Source organism: Monodelphis domestica, chromosome 3 (genome assembly GCF_027887165.1).
Source record: "Monodelphis domestica isolate mMonDom1 chromosome 3, mMonDom1.pri, whole genome shotgun sequence".
In the NCBI taxonomy this organism is placed as follows: domain Eukaryota; kingdom Metazoa; phylum Chordata; class Mammalia; order Didelphimorphia; family Didelphidae; genus Monodelphis; species Monodelphis domestica.
The window spans coordinates 136,608,029-136,625,345 of NC_077229.1; the positions used below are offsets into that span (position 1 = coordinate 136,608,029).

The following is a 17,317-nucleotide window of genomic DNA, read 5'->3' on the forward strand; positions in this document are numbered from 1 at the left end:
TCTTAAGTTTAAATGCTAAAAAAAATTAAAATATTTGAGTTTACGGATCAAAGAGACAAGATTTTGCATGATCCAAGAATCAAAAGCACTTTAGAGAGCTGGTCATTTGTTAAACTCTTTCCTGGAAAGGGACCACCATTATATTAGAACAGCCCTCTGTTCTGTTGGTCCCCTTCTCCCACTGGTGAATTCCTTCTAAGCAGTCTCTGTTTTAGCTATGCTTCTGACTTTGAACTTTGCCAGAAGAGGGTAACTTTTTCTGTCTCTTCTTTCCTTCAGCCCCTTTCCTTTGTGATCTTCTTTATTAAAATATAAACTCTTTGAGGGTAGGAACCATCTTTATTTTTGTATTCTCATCACTTGGTACCATATCCAGCACATGTTGTTTGTTGTTGAGTTGTATCAAACTCTTTGTAACCGTATTAGGGGTTTCCTTGGCAAAGATACTGGAGTGGTTTGCCATTTCCTTCTCCAGCTTATTGTACAGATGAACAAACTGAGGCAAATGGGGCGAAGGGACTTGCCCAGGGTGACACAGATAACAAGTGGTAGAGGTTAGATTTGAACTCAGAAAAATGAGTTTCCCTGGCACCAGACCCAGTGCCACCTAGCTAGCTCCGTCTGGCACACAGTACCCTGTAAATGCTTGTTGCCTGCCGGTCATTACAACATCTCTGACAAGCAGCCGTCCAGCTTCTGAAACCTCTAAGTAATGGAGCACCGTGAATTCCCAAAGGAGTCCATACTCGCTACAGACGACTCCTACTGTTTGGAAGCTTTCCATCACGTTCTATTCTAGTTCAGTTGCTTTGTGTTGTCCTTGTTCCATGATGACTCTCAAATGAGTTGACTAACTTTAATTCAATCTGTTACTTTGTGAATCTGGGCTTTCTGTGTGTCAGGTTGCTATTTTGAAGCAAAATGGATGCTGACAAGTTTCCAAACTGGTTTATCTCATGTCTCTATCTATGGAGTCTGGACTGCAATTTTCAGAAGCACTTGTGGTACAAGAAAGGGAAATAGATCAAAAATTTTAAATATAGTGATTTGCTATAAGCCCAGGAGTTTTTTGATTGGACTGGGCTTTGATTAATTTTTCCATAGGGGTAGGAGCAGATATTGTGGTAGGTAATGGGAATACAGAGACGAAAGCGAGATGGTCACTTAAATTCACATGTAAATAACTCTTAATTTGGGGTAGAATATATGTCAGGAGAGATAGAGACAAAATCCTGTAGGGCTTAAGAGGAGGAAAGCTCACATCTGATGGAGGGAAGCAGGGAAATGGGAAAGGAAGGAGAAAGAGCAAATCATGCACAAATATAACAAATCTTGATTAACTGAAACCCTCAGATCAAAGTGAAATTAAAACAGTTTTAATCTGATCTTTTAAAATAAACTATTACATCCCCCAAATGGGAAAAGAATAAAGGAACAGACATTGAATATGTCATTGATATTTCCAATTAAATTTTAACTGATATAAAGCAATCACCAAAAGGAAGAGACCATAGGAACCTGGATATTTCTTCAACCCACCCATGCTTTTCTTGGTACCCAACGGTAATGCTGGTTTAGAATATAAATTAATTCATAGAATCTTATGGGGAGAATGGTGAAAGACAATGAGCAATAACACTGCATGAAATATATCATAAAAAAGCAATGCAAGGAAAAGGACTTATGTGTAGAAAGCTTAGCATGAAACAGTTAAAATTCGAGGCCATTTAAGGTAAAATTGGAAATAAAGCAGGAGATTTTTCATGGAACTTTAAAATGAGGTGAGCCTATCATGTTGGAAAATCTTGTATATCCCATTAATTTGTACTTTCTTTGGATAAAAGAGTCGTCTGCTAAGCAGATATAAACTTAAGCTTAGCCTCTGTCTGGGAATTATCTTGGTTTATGAATTAATAAGTTAATGAATTTTACACCAATATGGCATATTTGATGGATGTCTATCTGAAGAAACCTACTTCAGTTTTCAGGTTTCAATTGACTGCAAGATAATATCAAAACAAAATTATATTTTCCCCATAGTATTTTTTATCCCCTTTACTTGAGAAGACTTACCTCATCTGATAAGTTTTCTGCTATCATATGCAAAATAGTATATCATGTTAGCATGCTGTTCTTTGTAGAGGGAAAACTATTTTATTCATATGTGATTAAATTTAAATTCAGTTTTACTAAACTGTAATTTTTCTGGTAGGAATTTTCAAACCATAGATTCTTAACAAGAATTAGCTTTTACAACTTTAGCTCTACTTTATATCTTTATTTTGGATTTATCCAGGTTTTAAAAGTAGATTTTTATGAGTTGAAGTCTATGAAGACAGAACAAAAGGGGAAATAGTGTTGCCCAACCAACACAATACCAGATGAGGACAAAGAAATAAAAATTAATTTGGCAAAAATACAGCATTGATGTGGTGGGACGAAACAAGCTGGGTAGGAAAGTCTATAATGAAAAGATGTATGTTTAGCTTTTAGGATGAGTAAGCCAAGCTGCCTTTTACATTCAGAGAATCATTGAATGTTAGCGTGGGAAGGAAATTTTGAATTTGTTCTTCAGTCTCCCTGTTTACAGATGAGCAAATTAAGGCCTGAATGATAGGAAGTGATTTGCCTAAGGATGGCCAGCTGTTCTTTCTTAACACTGAAATCTAGGTCTCTGGACATTCAGCCCATTCTTTGCTCCCTCTCAGAAAAGAATCATTATTAAGGATAGTTTCATTGCTGAACATGGTGGGATTTCTCCAGCTTTTAAAAAGTTTTATGAAATATGATAGTGATATCATTTAAAATTTTATTTATCTATTACATTAAATACCCAGGTTACTCACTCCCTTTCCCCATTAGAGATGGCATCATTTAACAAGAATATATATATAAAAGTAGGTCTTATTTCCATTTATCAGTCCTTTCTCTGGAGGTGGATGTACACAAGTCGTTCTTCAAACATTTTTTCTGTTGTTGTACATAATGTTCTCTTGGTTCTGCTTATTTCACTCTTTATAATTTCATATAGTTCTTTCCCTGTGTTTTTCTAAAATTAACTTGTTTGTCATTTCTTACAGCACAGTAGCATTCCATTACAATCATGTCACAACTTGTTGAGTCATTAATATAGTTTTTAAAAATCTGGGGGGCAAATGGAGTGGTGGTACACATCTGTAATATCAGCTACAAGGGAGGTTGAGGCTGGTGAGCTCCAAGCTGCACTAGACTTTACAGATTCTGTGCCCACACCCTTTTTGGCATCAGGGTAGTGAATGAGACTCCTGGAAAAGGGGGAGGCTACCATGTTGCCTAAGAGGAGCAAGGTGACCTCAATTGGAAACAGCAGGTCAAAATTTCTGTATGCATCAGATTAGTAGTGGGAACTGGCCTGTGAATAACCTCTGCTCTGCTAGCCAGGGTAGGATGGGGAGGAGACCCAGTCTTTAAAAAACAAAGAAGTAGGGAACAAAGTAAGGAGCTCAGTTTTAAACTATGGTCTCTAATTTTGTGGTGGCCCAAAACTCTCTGATTTACATATTCATAATGAGGGGTTAGACATTTTGAAAACATATGCATGAAAATGGTTAGAGTCAAATTGCAATGTTTGAGCATTACAAAATTAGAGACCCCCGTGGAAGCCACTTTGGGAAAAAGTGGCTGTTAGACTTTTAGTAGTTTTCATTTGAGGGTACTCTAAGTAGAAACCTTATAACTGGGGGGCACCTCAAGCAATGGACTTGGGTATCTCCTATGAGGTGGCTTTGTCTAAGTCAGTGCCCTTTTCTGGGCTGCTTCTGTTTCCTCATCTATAAAATGAGAAGGTTGGACTAAATGCTCTCTAACAATTCATGTTCTGGCTTTAACTATTACTAGTCTGTGTCTCTTTGGGCTTTTTTAGTCAACAAGATTAGTGAGTGGCCTAAGTGAAAACATGTAATAGAATGTATAAGCACCCAAGTGTTCATTTTGGGCTACAGTCCAGGAAGCCTTCTCTCTTCTTGTAGACTTAAAAATGGAATCTAAATTTACCCCTCCAGTTTCTGTGCCAGAAACCAGTACCACAGCTGCTGGCATAACAGCATCAAATGGGGGGTGGGGGAAGTGGGATGTGGACAGAGGTAACTGTTGCTGTTCTGTCACTGGGTCCAAAGATTTGGCTGCAGTTCCATTCCACCTTAGTTCCTAGAAAAGAAAGTGGCAGGCAGGTGGTCAAAAATGGCCCACGGCTGTTTTATCTGAACAACCTGGCAAATAAAAAGGTGCATCCCTTTCGGTTTATTTATAGGAACTTGGAGAAGAATAGGGACGGAGAAGCAGCCCATGTCTTTTGTGGTCAAAAATATTATTGATAACTTTAATTTTTATGTCATCTCCATTTCTTAATATGTCCCTCCTTTCCTTATCCTGATAGCTTTCCCACAAGGAATTTGAAAAAGGAGGAAAACAAAGCACTTTAGCAATATCAATCAGTATATCATCCATGTCTAACATGATTCTCTTTGTTCCCTACCCCATAGACCCACGCCTTTGCTGAAAAAGGAAAGAGGCCTTCCCCTTTATCTTCTTTGGGGCCATAATTCATTATAATTATGGAGCATTGTTATGATTTCCACGGTAGTGCTTTCCATTTTTTATTGCTGGAGTCATTGGGTACATTGTTTTTTCCTGGTTGTGTGTTTTTAAACTTTGCATCAATTCATATAAAATTTTCTTTCTCCCAGTTTATTCATCATATTTGTTTTTTATTGTGGTATAGAAATATTATGATACATTCATGTACCCTGAATCCCTTCTGGAGTTTTCTTGGCAAATATGGTGTGGTTTGCCATTTCCCTCTCCATCTCATTTTACAGATGAGGAAACCAAGGCATACATAGTTAAGTGACTTACCCAGTGACACACAGCTAATAAATATCTTAATAAAAATCTTAGGATTCCAAGTCTTTTTGACTCCAGGTCCAGCCACTCTATCCACTGCCCATACCATGTATTAGATTGTTCCCAGATCCACAGGCATCTGCTTTGCTTTCATTTCTCTGCTCCTACCAAAAGTATTGCTAAAACATTTTATTATTCTTAAAACCTTTCTTATTTACAACAGGGCATAGACTCAGAGAGGGGATCTCTGAATGAAAGGATCTGGACATGAGACCTTGTTTCAGGGCTTGTAGGAGTTAGTCATCAAAAAGAGGTTAGAAACCCTTACATTTTACAGATGGGAAAACGGACACCCAGAGAAGGAAAGCGATGTTCCCAAAGTTCCACAGGTTTGCAGTCGTCAAAGGGAGAGACTAAACCTGGGCCTCCACTCCTGGGGGCAGTGTTCTTTTCCCTATGCCAGGATTCTATCCATGAGCTTCTTTCCCCAGGGTCTGGCTTCTCTTAGGTCGGATGGAACATGGCCCTTTGGGTTCTAGTCATCCTTTTTGCCTTCATTTCTGTGGTGCATCAAACTTCACTAGCAGGAGCAGCATAGGGGACAAGTCTGGAGACCCTGGGTTCAAATGTAGCCTCCGACACTTCTCAGTTGTGTGGCCTAGCCTTTGTGTCACTAGGACAGAAAGCATAGCTTAAATTCCTAAAGGTTTGTTAGAGGAGTCGAGCTTTAATGCTTACCTCTGCACTAAGACTTTTGGGCTAAAGGACCCCATCAGTCTTCAAGTGCTGTGTTGATGTCCAGTATCTGAGTCTTTTTTCTGCCTATTTCCCTCATTCCCTCCAGAGCTCCCGGCCTTTGCCAGCCCCATCCCCCCACTGCAAGCTTGCTCTGTTTGGGGTTTTATTTACATGGGTTATTGCTTCAGATAGAACAGGAGCTCCTGAAGGGCAGGGACGGATTTGTTTCTGACTGGTATCCCCAGCACCCACTGTGGTGCTTGGTACATCATAGATACTTAATGCATGTTTATTGATCGACATTTCACAGAAATAGAATTCAATTTAATTAAGCATTTGCAAAATGCCTACCATAAGCCACCATTGGTGGTAGGTGCTGGCTCTTGCCCTCTTTGAGCTTACTTTTTATTGTGCTAGTGTACTTGGTTTCCCTTTCCCCACTCCTACTATTGAACACGTGCTGCTTGGATACTAACATCATTTTGGGGATGGGAGTTTAGGAGGAAAAAAGCAAATAAATAAACCATAATAGCACTGCAGTGGGGTAGGAAAGAACCTGAGGCATCATCTTGCCCAACCCACTTCTCAGCTGTTGGAATGGGAAAATTGAGGCCAGAGAAGGAATCAGGAGGTCCAGAAAAGGAAGAAGTCACTGCAACAGTTTTAGGATTGAGCTTCCCCCTATCCCCCAGAACTCTCTTTCAATCTCTGTCTGTCTGTCTATCTGTCCATCCCTACCTCCTTTACTCTCTCTGTCTCTCTCTACCTCCCTTTCTCTCTCCCTCCTTCCCTTCTCTTCCTACCTCCTTCCATCCTTCCTTCACTTTCCCTCCCTCTCTCTCCCTCTCCCTTCCTCCTCCTCCTCCTCCTTCTCTCTCTCTCTCTCTCTCTCTCTCTCTCTCTCTCTCTCTCTCTCTCTCTCTCTCTCTCTCTCTGTCTCTCTGTCTCTTGGTCTCTCTCTCTCTCGCTCTGTCTCTCTCTGTGTGTGTCTCTGTCTCTTTCTATCTCTCTCTGTCTCTCTCTCTTGGTGTCTGTCTCTCTCTGTCTCTCTTGGTTTCTCTCTGTGTCTCTGTCTGTTTCTGTCTCTCTCTGTCTCTCTCTGTCTCCCTGTCTCTGTGTGTGTGTGTGTCTCTCTCTCTCTCCCTCCCTCCCTCTCTCTCTCTTGGTGTCTGTCACTCTCTCTGTCTCTCTTGGTTTCTCTCTGTCTCTGTCTCCCTGTGTCTCTGTGTCTCTGTCTCTTTCTGTCTGTCTCCCCCCCCCCCACCTTCTCTGTCTCCCTCCCTCCTTCCCTCCCTCTCCAAGTTGCTTCAATGTTGAGAGATTTAAGAGTATAAGTATCACCTACACTGGGAACAGACTCTGTAGCAATATTGTGACTCTGCTGAATCCAGAACCAAATTTAAGCCTTCTCTTTGGTATACAGTGGGAGGCAGTTAACATGAGGCAAATAGCAGTGTGGGTTAAAGTTACAGTAACGAAGTTTCCTTCGTGGGCAGGGAGTGGGTTAGCAATCTCTGCCTGCCATTGTGTGGGAGACTGCACTAAATTTCCTGGTTTTGAGCCAATATTCCCTGGGCTTAGGCCTGGGTAAAGTCCCACCACGCAATCCAGTTACTTCTCAGTGACAGGAGAGGCATGGTGAATGGCATGCTGGACTTGGAGTTAGAAAGTCCCGAGTTCAAATTTCATCTCTGGTGCTCATTAGACATCTAGTGGATGTGGAAGAAGTCTTGCGTTGAAATCTTGCCTCAAACAGTAGGCCATTAAGTGGTCCTAGTCAAGTCACGCAACCTGCCTGCCTCCAGTTCCTTTGCTTTCAATGGAGAAAATAGAGGGCAGATAGAGCACTAACCTGGAATTGAGCAAGTCACTTAACCCTGATTGCCTAGCCTTCATTAACTTCTGTCTTAAGAGTCGATAGAAGGTCAGGGCATAAAAATAAAATAAAGTAAAATGGGAATAATAATAGCACCTACCTTATAAGATCGTGAAGATTAAAGGAGATAATATTTGTAAATTAAATGATAATTATAGAATAAATGATCCATTCAAGCACTGTAGACACCAGCTATTACTGTTGCTACTACGGCTACAGCCTCGGTTTCCTCATCTGAACTCTGAGGTCTCCAGATGCACCGGACATCAACGACTCCTTCCAGTTCTAGCCGTTGGCCTCTGCGGTTGGGTGAGCTTTGAAAATGGGACACTCTAGACTTTGCCTCCCTTGTGGGTTAGAATGAAAAGTGTGATCCTGTCTATCGTGAGGCTTTCTGTCATGCCTTATTTTAAAAACGACATTTGAAAAGACCTGGTTGGGGCCACCTGGGTGGCTCACTGGATTGAGAGCCAGGCCTAGAGATGGGAGGTCCTAGGTTCAAATCTGGTCTCAAACACTTCTCAGCTGTGTGACCTTGGGGAAGTCACTTAAGCCCCGTTGCCTAGCCCTTACTACTCTTCTGCCTTGGAACCAATACATGGTATGAAGGAAGGAGGGAGGGAGGGAGGGAGGAAGGAAGGAAGGAAGGATGGAAGGAAGGAAGGAAGGGAGGGAGGGAGGAAGGAAGGAAGGAAGGAAGGAAGGAAGGAAGGAAGGAAGGAAGGAAGGAAGGAAGGAAGGAAGGAAGGAAGGAAGGAAGGAAGGAAGGATGGAAGGAAGGAAGGAAGGAAGGAAGGAAGGAAGGAAGGAAGGAAGGAAGGAAGGAAAGGAGGAAGGAAAGGAGGAAGGAAGGAAGGAAGGAGAAAAGAAAAGAAAAGACCTGGTTGTAATACTATTATTAATAAAATGGGCACTTGTTGAGTTCTTTTGGTTTATGAAGCACGTCACAGATGTAAGCTCTTTTGATCTTTGCAACAACCCTTGGAGCTAGTCACTGCAGGAATTATCCATTGCTGGCTGCAATGCTGGTAAGTGGAGTTATTTTTTTTCCGCTTGATAGTCTCTTTCTCCAAAATTGTTTTAGTGATTTTGGTTTAGGATTTATCTGTGATCCATTCTGACCCGTAGTTGCATCAACAGAGTAAAGAGAAGGTGTTTAATAGGGATCCTTCCCAACATCCATCTTTTTAGATAAATAAGAAGTGGTTGGGGAAGTTGAATGGGTTTTAGCTTTTGAGTACGTTTGAATTTCTAAATGGATGCGATCTTTCATAGAATTTGTAGTTAACGTTCTGTGCTCTGGGATTAATTCTTGGAAGGCAACACAGTGTAGGGTAGCAGAAGACACCACCCTGGCCTGGGAGGCAGCAGGCCAGGATTGCATCTTTCCTGGGCCGCTCACGGGCCCACATTCTGGGCAGGCAGCTCCCTCCCGAGCCTCAGTTGTCCTCTCTGTAAAAGGAAACTAATAATCATCTTACAAGCCCTTCCTGACTTCACAGGACCCTGGCGGTGATCAGATGGGGTGTAACGTACAGGAAGTATTTATTAGTGGCCCAGCAGCCCAGGACTGGCCTGAGGGCTCATCACTGTTCCTGGCTCCTGGAGCCACTCTGAAAAGGGCAGAAAAAAGGGTGTTTTCATCTCAGGTTGTCAGGCTTGGGGGTGGGAAGGCAAGCCATCACTCTTCCACGGAATCCACTTTTGTCCAAGCTTCTTTGGAGACTCGGCCATGTGCCACCTCCTACAGGAAGCCTTTCCTTTCCTTATTTCCCTTAATTGTTCATTCTCTTTCTCTCAAATAATTTTATATTTCCTTTACATTTTCCTTGTTTACCATAGGAGTTTAAGGGTCAGAAGAGACCTTAGAGATCATCGAGTCCAACCTTCTCATTTTAGGCATTGAGGAAACAGAAGCCTAAAGGAGGAAATGACTTATTCCTCTGTGCCCCTCCCCCTAATCATTTGTGAGTGGCCAAGCTGTGATTAAAATGGAGGCCTGGCAATGGCAGGTTCAGCCTCTAAGCTCCCTGAGGGTGGACCCCGTTTCATTTTTAGCTTTATATCACCAACAAGTTGCCCATTAGCCGGCAATAATGTTTATTAAAATGCTTTGAATTGAATTTGTTTTTCTTATAATTATTTGTCTTAGCTGTGTGTGAAAAGGAATTGTCTTTGGATTAACCTCATATATAAAAATTTAAAAATATATCTATAACATAAGTATATTTTATAAATACATAAATTATGTAATATTAGATATGTAGCAATATAAATTATAAAAACAATATATAATATTAAATAGAGAGAGAGAAGGAGAGAGAGAAAGGATGGAAGAAAGGGAGAGAGGCAGAGAGAGAGAGAAAGGGAGAGAGGCAAAGACAGAAAGGAAGAGAGAGAGTAGGAGAGAGAGGGAGGGAGGGAGAGAAAGAAAGACAGAGAAAGGGAGTTGGGGAGAGAAAGGGAGAGCGAGATAAGGAGGTGGGGGTGGGGAGAAAGCCAAGCCAAAGCATGGAGGTAGGTGCTATTATTAGCCTCATTTTATAGTTGAGGAAACTGAGGCAACGTGATTCACCAGGGTCACACAGCAAGAAAGTGTCTGTTATCCTATTCGAATGCAGGCCTTCCTGAGGACCTTGACCCTTCAGTGCCAGTATGAAGGCTGGGAACAGCCTCCTGCACCCTCGGGTGTCTGGTATGCAGGGAAGGACACAGTGTGTGTCCCTGGTGGGTGGGTGGGTGGGGTCACCAGCAGCTGTGGTGGACAAGGGGTCCGCAAGATGACTTCCTGCTGCTTGAACAAGAGGAGAATCGTCTGTTTCCACCCTGGGATCCATCTGTTGGCTGGACTGACTCATGACTTAAGTCACTTCCTCTTCTCCAATTGATAGTGCCATGGAAGAAACTTGTTTTGAGAAATCCTTAATAAAAAATAAATAAAATTGCCTGCTCAGCCCATCCAATCTAATAACTCCTTTCTTCCATGCCAAGCACTGGCTGGGTTTGGATCCCTGTCCGAATTTCCTCCAGTATTGTCACGCTTCCGGTAGGAGAATATCAGGTGCTTAGAAATCCTACCTATTCCAGAGGATCCCTTTTCTAGAGAAAAGGGTACAGAGTTCCTAGTTAGGAGATATGGTTTCCAATCCTAGCCATGTAGACCATGGGTAGGATGCCCAATTTCTCTGGGCCTCAGTTTCTCCTTCCATAGGATGGGGACAATAATACTTGTCCTGTCACCTCACAGTTTCGTTGTAATCCACCTCTTAGGTTTATCCTAGCCTGTAGGTGTTAGGGCTGCCTCATGCCTTTGGCAGTTCTTTTCTCCTATTTTCCTTATCTGGGCAAACCACCAGCCCCCTTTTTTTTTGTTTTAGTCTCAGCCATTTTGAATGAATTTTAAAAGGCCACTTGAAAGTGCTCAGTCCCATTTTCTTCTCTGTCATGCCCTTTGTAAAAGCAGCTGATGAGGTAGCAGCTGAGCTCAGCTGCTCAGATGGTTATTCTTTGGGCTTTTTTTTTTTAAACATGTATTTTTCATAGTCCTTTTTTTTTTGAGTTCTAAATTATTTTTCTCCCTTTTGCCCTTCTGCCATCCATTGAGAAGACAGGCAATAAATATGATGTCATTTGTATATGTGAAATCATGCAAAACATGCTTAATGGCTCTTCTTTGGAAAAGAGAAGTCTTGCTTGGTGCTGGAGTCGGTTGTAGCTCCCTTGCCCCTTTGTGAAGTCCACACGTTGCTGCTAGGCCGTCCTTCCAAGGCCCTCCTATGAGAGCTAGCTCCTTTGTCTGTTATAGCAGCATTGATATTTAACTTAAATCACTTTTTAAAGATTATTTCAAAATTTTCAAAATTAAATTAAGTTTTAAATTGAATCAAATTATTTTTTAAAAATTATTTTTCCTCAATTACATTTGTAAAAACAATTTTTAACCTTCATTTAAAAGAAAATTTGATCCAGACTCTCTCCCTCTGTTACTTCCTTTCTCTCCAGCCCACTCCCTGAGACAGCAAGCACTATGAAATAGATTTTAACATGTGCAGTAATGGAAAACAACTTAAGTATCTTTTTTTAAACCCTTACTTGCCATCTTTGAATCATTAACCGTATATTAGTTTCAAGGGAGAAAAAGCTGTAAGAGCTAGGTAATTAGGGTTAAGTGACTTGCCCAGAGTCACACGACTAGGAAGTATTTGAATTCAGATTTGAACCCAAGCCCTCCCCACTCCAGAGCTGGCTCCCTATCTATTGAGCTATCTGTCTATCCTTTAATGAAGTTTTAATATTCTTTTTGTACATTCCTAGTTAGGAGTGAAATATTTACTTCGAAGGTTTGTTCTTTTATAAGGAAAAGAGAGCAGGGGTCAGAACTTTTTAAAACCAAGAGTTCTTAACCTTTTCCATGATTGGTGAAATCTATAAACTTCTCACAATGATGTTTTTAAATCTGTTTGTCTATCTGTCTGTCTGTCTATCTATCTATCTATCTATCTATCTATCTATCTATCTATCTTTAACATTCACAGACCTCAGGTTAAGAATTATTTTTTTTTAATGAGATAAAAATTGACTAAGTAAATATTCCCTTTTGGGTGGCTTGTTCATGCCTGTAGATAAATAGCTGAGGGCCTCTTCTTTGACAGTTGGTGAATTTATAAAGATGGCATTTAAATTGTTAGATTTCCTTAAAATAATTCCAGAAGAGTTTCTCTCCTAAGTTGAAATGTAGATTATCTAAGATGTCACTTCTCTACTTGAAAGTTTATACTTTAGTTATGAAAAAAGTTTGTTTGTTTTTCTTCTTTTCATCCAGAAAGTCCTGCTGCCTCCTTAGGGGCAATAATGAGAATTTCCAAATGAGTATCTGTAGTTTTTGAACGCTATTTCTATTAATTCTATGACCCTCTCTCCATGATATCATGGTGGGTCTATAGTTGATTTCTTTGTTATATGTCATTTTGAGCTTGGGAATAATTTTTACCCAATATAAATAGTATAGAGGATAAGGCTATCTTTTTGGAGGGGTAGAGGGGAGTCAGGGAAAGGGTGGACTGAACCATTTCCTTCTCCTAATTTGTGGCAGTCAGGAAAAGCAATGAGAATTTGGGCTGCCCTTGTGTGCCTTATCCTACTCTGATCAGACCCCATCTGGAATGTCAGGTTCAATTCTGAGGCCACATTTTAGGAAGGTTGGTGATAGTCTGGAGAGCCCCAGAGGTGGGCAGCTAGATAAAAGGATTGTTAAAAGAACTGAGCTAGAGATGCCCAGCCTGAGGGGAACAAAGGACTTAGGAAGTGACTGTGACAGAGGTTTTGCGGTATTTGAAGGTCTGACACCAGGAAATGGATTTAGTCTTGTTTTGCATGGCCACAGAGGCCCAAAATAGGAGCAATGGGTAGAACAAGTAAGAAGGTAAATTTAAGCTTGATTTAAGAAAGAACTTTGTTTTTCAGTCATATCTGACTCTTTGTGACCCTATTCGAAATTCTCTTAGAAAATATATTAGAGTGGTTTGCCATTTCCTTCTCAGAATCATTTACAGATGAAGAAACCAAGGCAAAGAGGATTAAGTGATCTACAGGGTTACATAGTTAGTAAGTGCCTGAGGCTAGATTTGAACTCAAAAAGATGAGTCTTTGTGACTCCAAACCCAACGCCCTAGCCACTTAGCTGCCCCAGAAAAGAGCTTTAGGACTGTTCAGAAGTCTAATAGCTAGCTGCCTGGTAGGTTCCTTTATTGAATTTGCCCTCATTGGGAAAGGGGTGGGGTGGTCCTTAAGCACGCTGTGTGAGCATGTTATGGAGGGGTTTTGCACAGGAATGGATTTAATGCACTGTCCCTGAGGTCTCTCCTGTGCTTCTTTAACTCTTTAAGACCAGGGCTAATTAAGGAGATATTGTTGAATGGAGTTACAGGGACCTCTCATAGCTTGTTTCTTATGGTGTTCATTATATGTGAGCGTAATTTATCTCTCCTCTAGTTTATTAGCTTCTTTAGTCCAGGGACTTCGTATGCCCCGTAGAACCAATCAAATGCAATGCCTTCCGTACGGTGAATATCTAATAAGAATCTACTGAATGGCTATCTTTTAGAAACAGCAGAAACATTTAAGAAGCTGGTATTTTGAGCTTTCACTTTGGAAAAGCCCTTATAGATTTTATCAAGCCTTATTCCTTTGGTCTAAAAGAACATTAGAAGGGCACCTAGGTAGACACTTCTTAGTTGTGTGACCCTGGGCAAGTCACTTAACCTCCATTGTCTAGCCCTTACTACTCTTCTGCCTTGGAACCAGTACATGGTATCAATTCTAAGACAGAAGGTAAGGATTAAAAAAAAAGAAAGAAAGAAAGAACATTAGCACATTGTTTGCAGATAAATTTAATTATTCAGTTAATCAATAAACATTTGCTAAATATTTACTATGTGCCAGAAACCAAACATATCATTTGTTAATTAGAAATAAATCTTTTCATTAAATAAATCTCATTTGTTTATTAAAACATTGCCTTTAAAGAACTTCTGTAAAGTGGAATGCAATTCTTCCTGAGTTAAAATGAGACCTCGGTTATTTACTAGCTCTGTGACCCTAGGCGAGTCATTCAACCTCATTTGCCTCAGTTTCCTCATCTGTAAAATGAACTAGAGAAGGTGGTGGTAAACAACTCTAGCATCTGAATCAAGAAAACTCCACATGGGGTCATAAAGAGTCATATACCACTGAAAAATGGCCAAATATATCAGCAAAAAATAGAACTCTGGCCATTAATGGAAGAAAAAAATTTAAAAAGTTTCTGGAAGAGAGGAATCTAGAAAAAATTAAAGAACTACCATATTGATAATAAAGGAAGAGATGGGCACGGGCCTCTCAACTCTCGCTTCCCCCACTGATGTCCTACTCTTCCTTATTTTTCTTTATCTCTTTCTTTCTCCTAGTAAAGTAGAACAGGGAGTCAAATAAGAGAACATCCAAATGAAGGGGAGAAGATAGATTGGGAGAAACTGACGCTGTAGGCCTTCCCAACCAAGCTTGTTATCGTTGGCACATCAACCATGGTGCAAATAGATTGATAACACTGTCCATTTGCAGTAGGTTAAATAGGAAACAGAAACATCCTGAAACTCTGCTGAAAACAGCCTCTGCCAAAAAATATTATTGTAATGAGTAGGACTTGGGTCTGTTTCATGTACTTGGAGAGACGAGTTCTCCATCATTGATGAAGTCAGTGGATGTTGGAGCTTTCAGGCCTGTGTGAGGCACCCATGCTTGGCATGAATTCAGAACAAGAGCTATCTCCGACACTGACTTAGTCTTGCAGCTATAGACAAATCACTTTATCTCTCTCGGCCTTATGTTCTTCATCCTTAAAATGTGGTTAATGCTCTTGGCTCTGCCAGCATCATAAAGGAAACCTTTTGTGAGTCTTGGAGTGATTGTATACAAATGTATTATTATTAGTCTGTCAAACATTTGTTGAATTAGCTAGAGCTAGCCATAGAATCATATAATATTAGAAATAATAATAATAGCTAGCATTCATCTAGCCCTTAACAATATTAACCTTATTTTATTCTCAGAACAACCTGGGAAGTGAATGTTGTTATGATCCCCATTTTACAGATAGGGAAACTGGAAAGTGTTTGAGACAGTTTCTTATTCCCAGTCTAGCACTTTCCCCATTGGACTATGTTACATTCACTCAAGGAGTGTTTATAGTTTGGATCTTCATATCTTTAGGGCAGCTAATTTTATCAGTCTGCTAGTGAGGCATTTGTAACACTTGGGTCCTCTTCAGCTAGTCTAAAATTTAATTGACCATTTTGTTAAAGCCTGGATAATAAGAATAAATTCCATGCCAATTTTTTTCAATGAGTGATCATGAGTCTTGGGAACAATTGATCTGTGACATCCCCCTTGCACATTGGAGATGCCTAATAAATACTTGTTGATCAGGTGACTCAAGGCTGCCCATTCCTTAGGGTCATTGCTATAGGGGGGATAACCAGTTCTACAAATCTTAATAACCAGATATCTCAGCTTTCTCTTATCTCTGTAAAAATGACTCTTGGACAAACTTGAACTTTGTAAACTCAGGATAGCAGAATATGAGGTAAAGTATTGTTTCGATGAAAGTTTGAGCATACCACCCCTCATGTTCCAGAAAGTATTGCTTTGCTATACCAATAAGACATGTGGAATGTTTGGAGTTAGCAGATTTACATTCAAATTCTAGCTCTGCCTGATTACCTGGGCAAATTATTTTACCTCTGTGAGACTCATGCAGTTTCTTTCATCTTCAGAATGGGGTGACATGGTTAAATGAGGTCAAGAGTTTTCAGTTTTTTGTGTTAATGGACCCTTTTGACCATCAGAAGAATCAATATCTAGAACCCTTCTCAGAATGGCATTTTTAAATACATAGAAAAAAAGTGATAGGATGACAGAGGATGTCTCTTATATTAAAATAGTTATAAAATTAAAAGTTTATAGTTCTCAGATAAAAAACTTTTAGGTAGATGAACTTTAAGTTCTCTTCCAACTTGAAAATCTATAATCATGTGTTGTCAAACTAATAATAATGATAATGATGGGAAAATCTATAATCATGTATTGTCAAAATAATAATTATGATAATAACTAGCATTGCTATATTGCTATTAAATTTTTGCAAACTGCTTTATAAAATTATCTCATTTGATTCTCAGAACAACCTTGGGAAATAGATGCTATTATAATCCCACTTAGCAGATGAGGAAACTGAGGCAGACATTGGTTAAGTGACTTGCCCTGGATCATATAGCTAGTGAGTGTTTGAGACTGGATTTGATTCCAGGTCTTCCTCAATCCAGTCCAGAGTTCTATGCACTTGGCCAGTCACCTCTATTACAAGACTGTCCTTTCTTGCAGGCAGAGAAGATATAGTTTTGATCTAGGTTTCAGAGAGAGCTTATCATAAAACACCCACTTAATTTCAGTTGGCTCAGAAAGCACCTTCATCTCTACTCTGGCTGGTTTTGCAGGTAATATACTGTAGATAAATAACTTTATCAATATGAAGCAATAATTATATCATTTCATAGATCTTTTAGAACATAGGTTCTTAACCTGGGTTCTATGAACTTGCTTTAAAAATATTTTTATCATTGAATTGCAATGTAATTAGTTTATTTTGTAATTCTATTTATGTTTAGGCATTTAAAAACATTATTTGTAGAAATCCACAGGTTTTACCAGATTTTCAGTGGAGTCCATGACTTAAATAAGTTCAAGAATCTCTGCCTTTGAACCTGATTATCTTTAAGGCCCTGACTGCCCAGCCTGGTTTTGGAATGTTCTTGTAGTGGATTGGTTAAAAAAGTGAAATGTGACCCTATAGGAGGAGACTTTATAGAATTCTTCCAAATCCTGGTAGCATTATCCTAATATTTGATTTTTAACGACTTCAGGCATCCCCAAATAATGGAGAAGAATTTTCCCAAGCACAGAACCCTGACTGTTTTCTATCCCATTCAGCCTTTTGTGACTCATACAAATGAGGACAGAGATGAAAGAGTTTTACCCTTTTAAGTGAGTGTTTTAAGTCTGATTCTTTGTAGACCAGCACCTTAGTGGCCTGAGGGTGATTGTCACAGAGGTTCATCTTCAAGGCCTTGACTGCTCTGGGAGAAGTATTATGATTGTCATTAGACACATCAATGCTATAAAGCTTCCTGGGCTTCCCAGAGCAGCTTGGCTACCGCCATCAGGAACAATCTTCAGAGCATCCTGTGATTTAGAAGTAGGCCTTAGAAGCATTTGGTCCCACACCCCAAT

General features: G+C 40.1%; 1 protein-coding gene across 8 annotated transcripts in view; it reads left to right on the forward strand.

Annotated features, from left to right (window-relative positions):
* MTSS1 (MTSS I-BAR domain containing 1) overlaps positions 1-17,317 on the forward strand; it is a 235,867-nt gene that overhangs the window by 83,873 nt on the left and 134,677 nt on the right. The window lies entirely within an intron of this gene.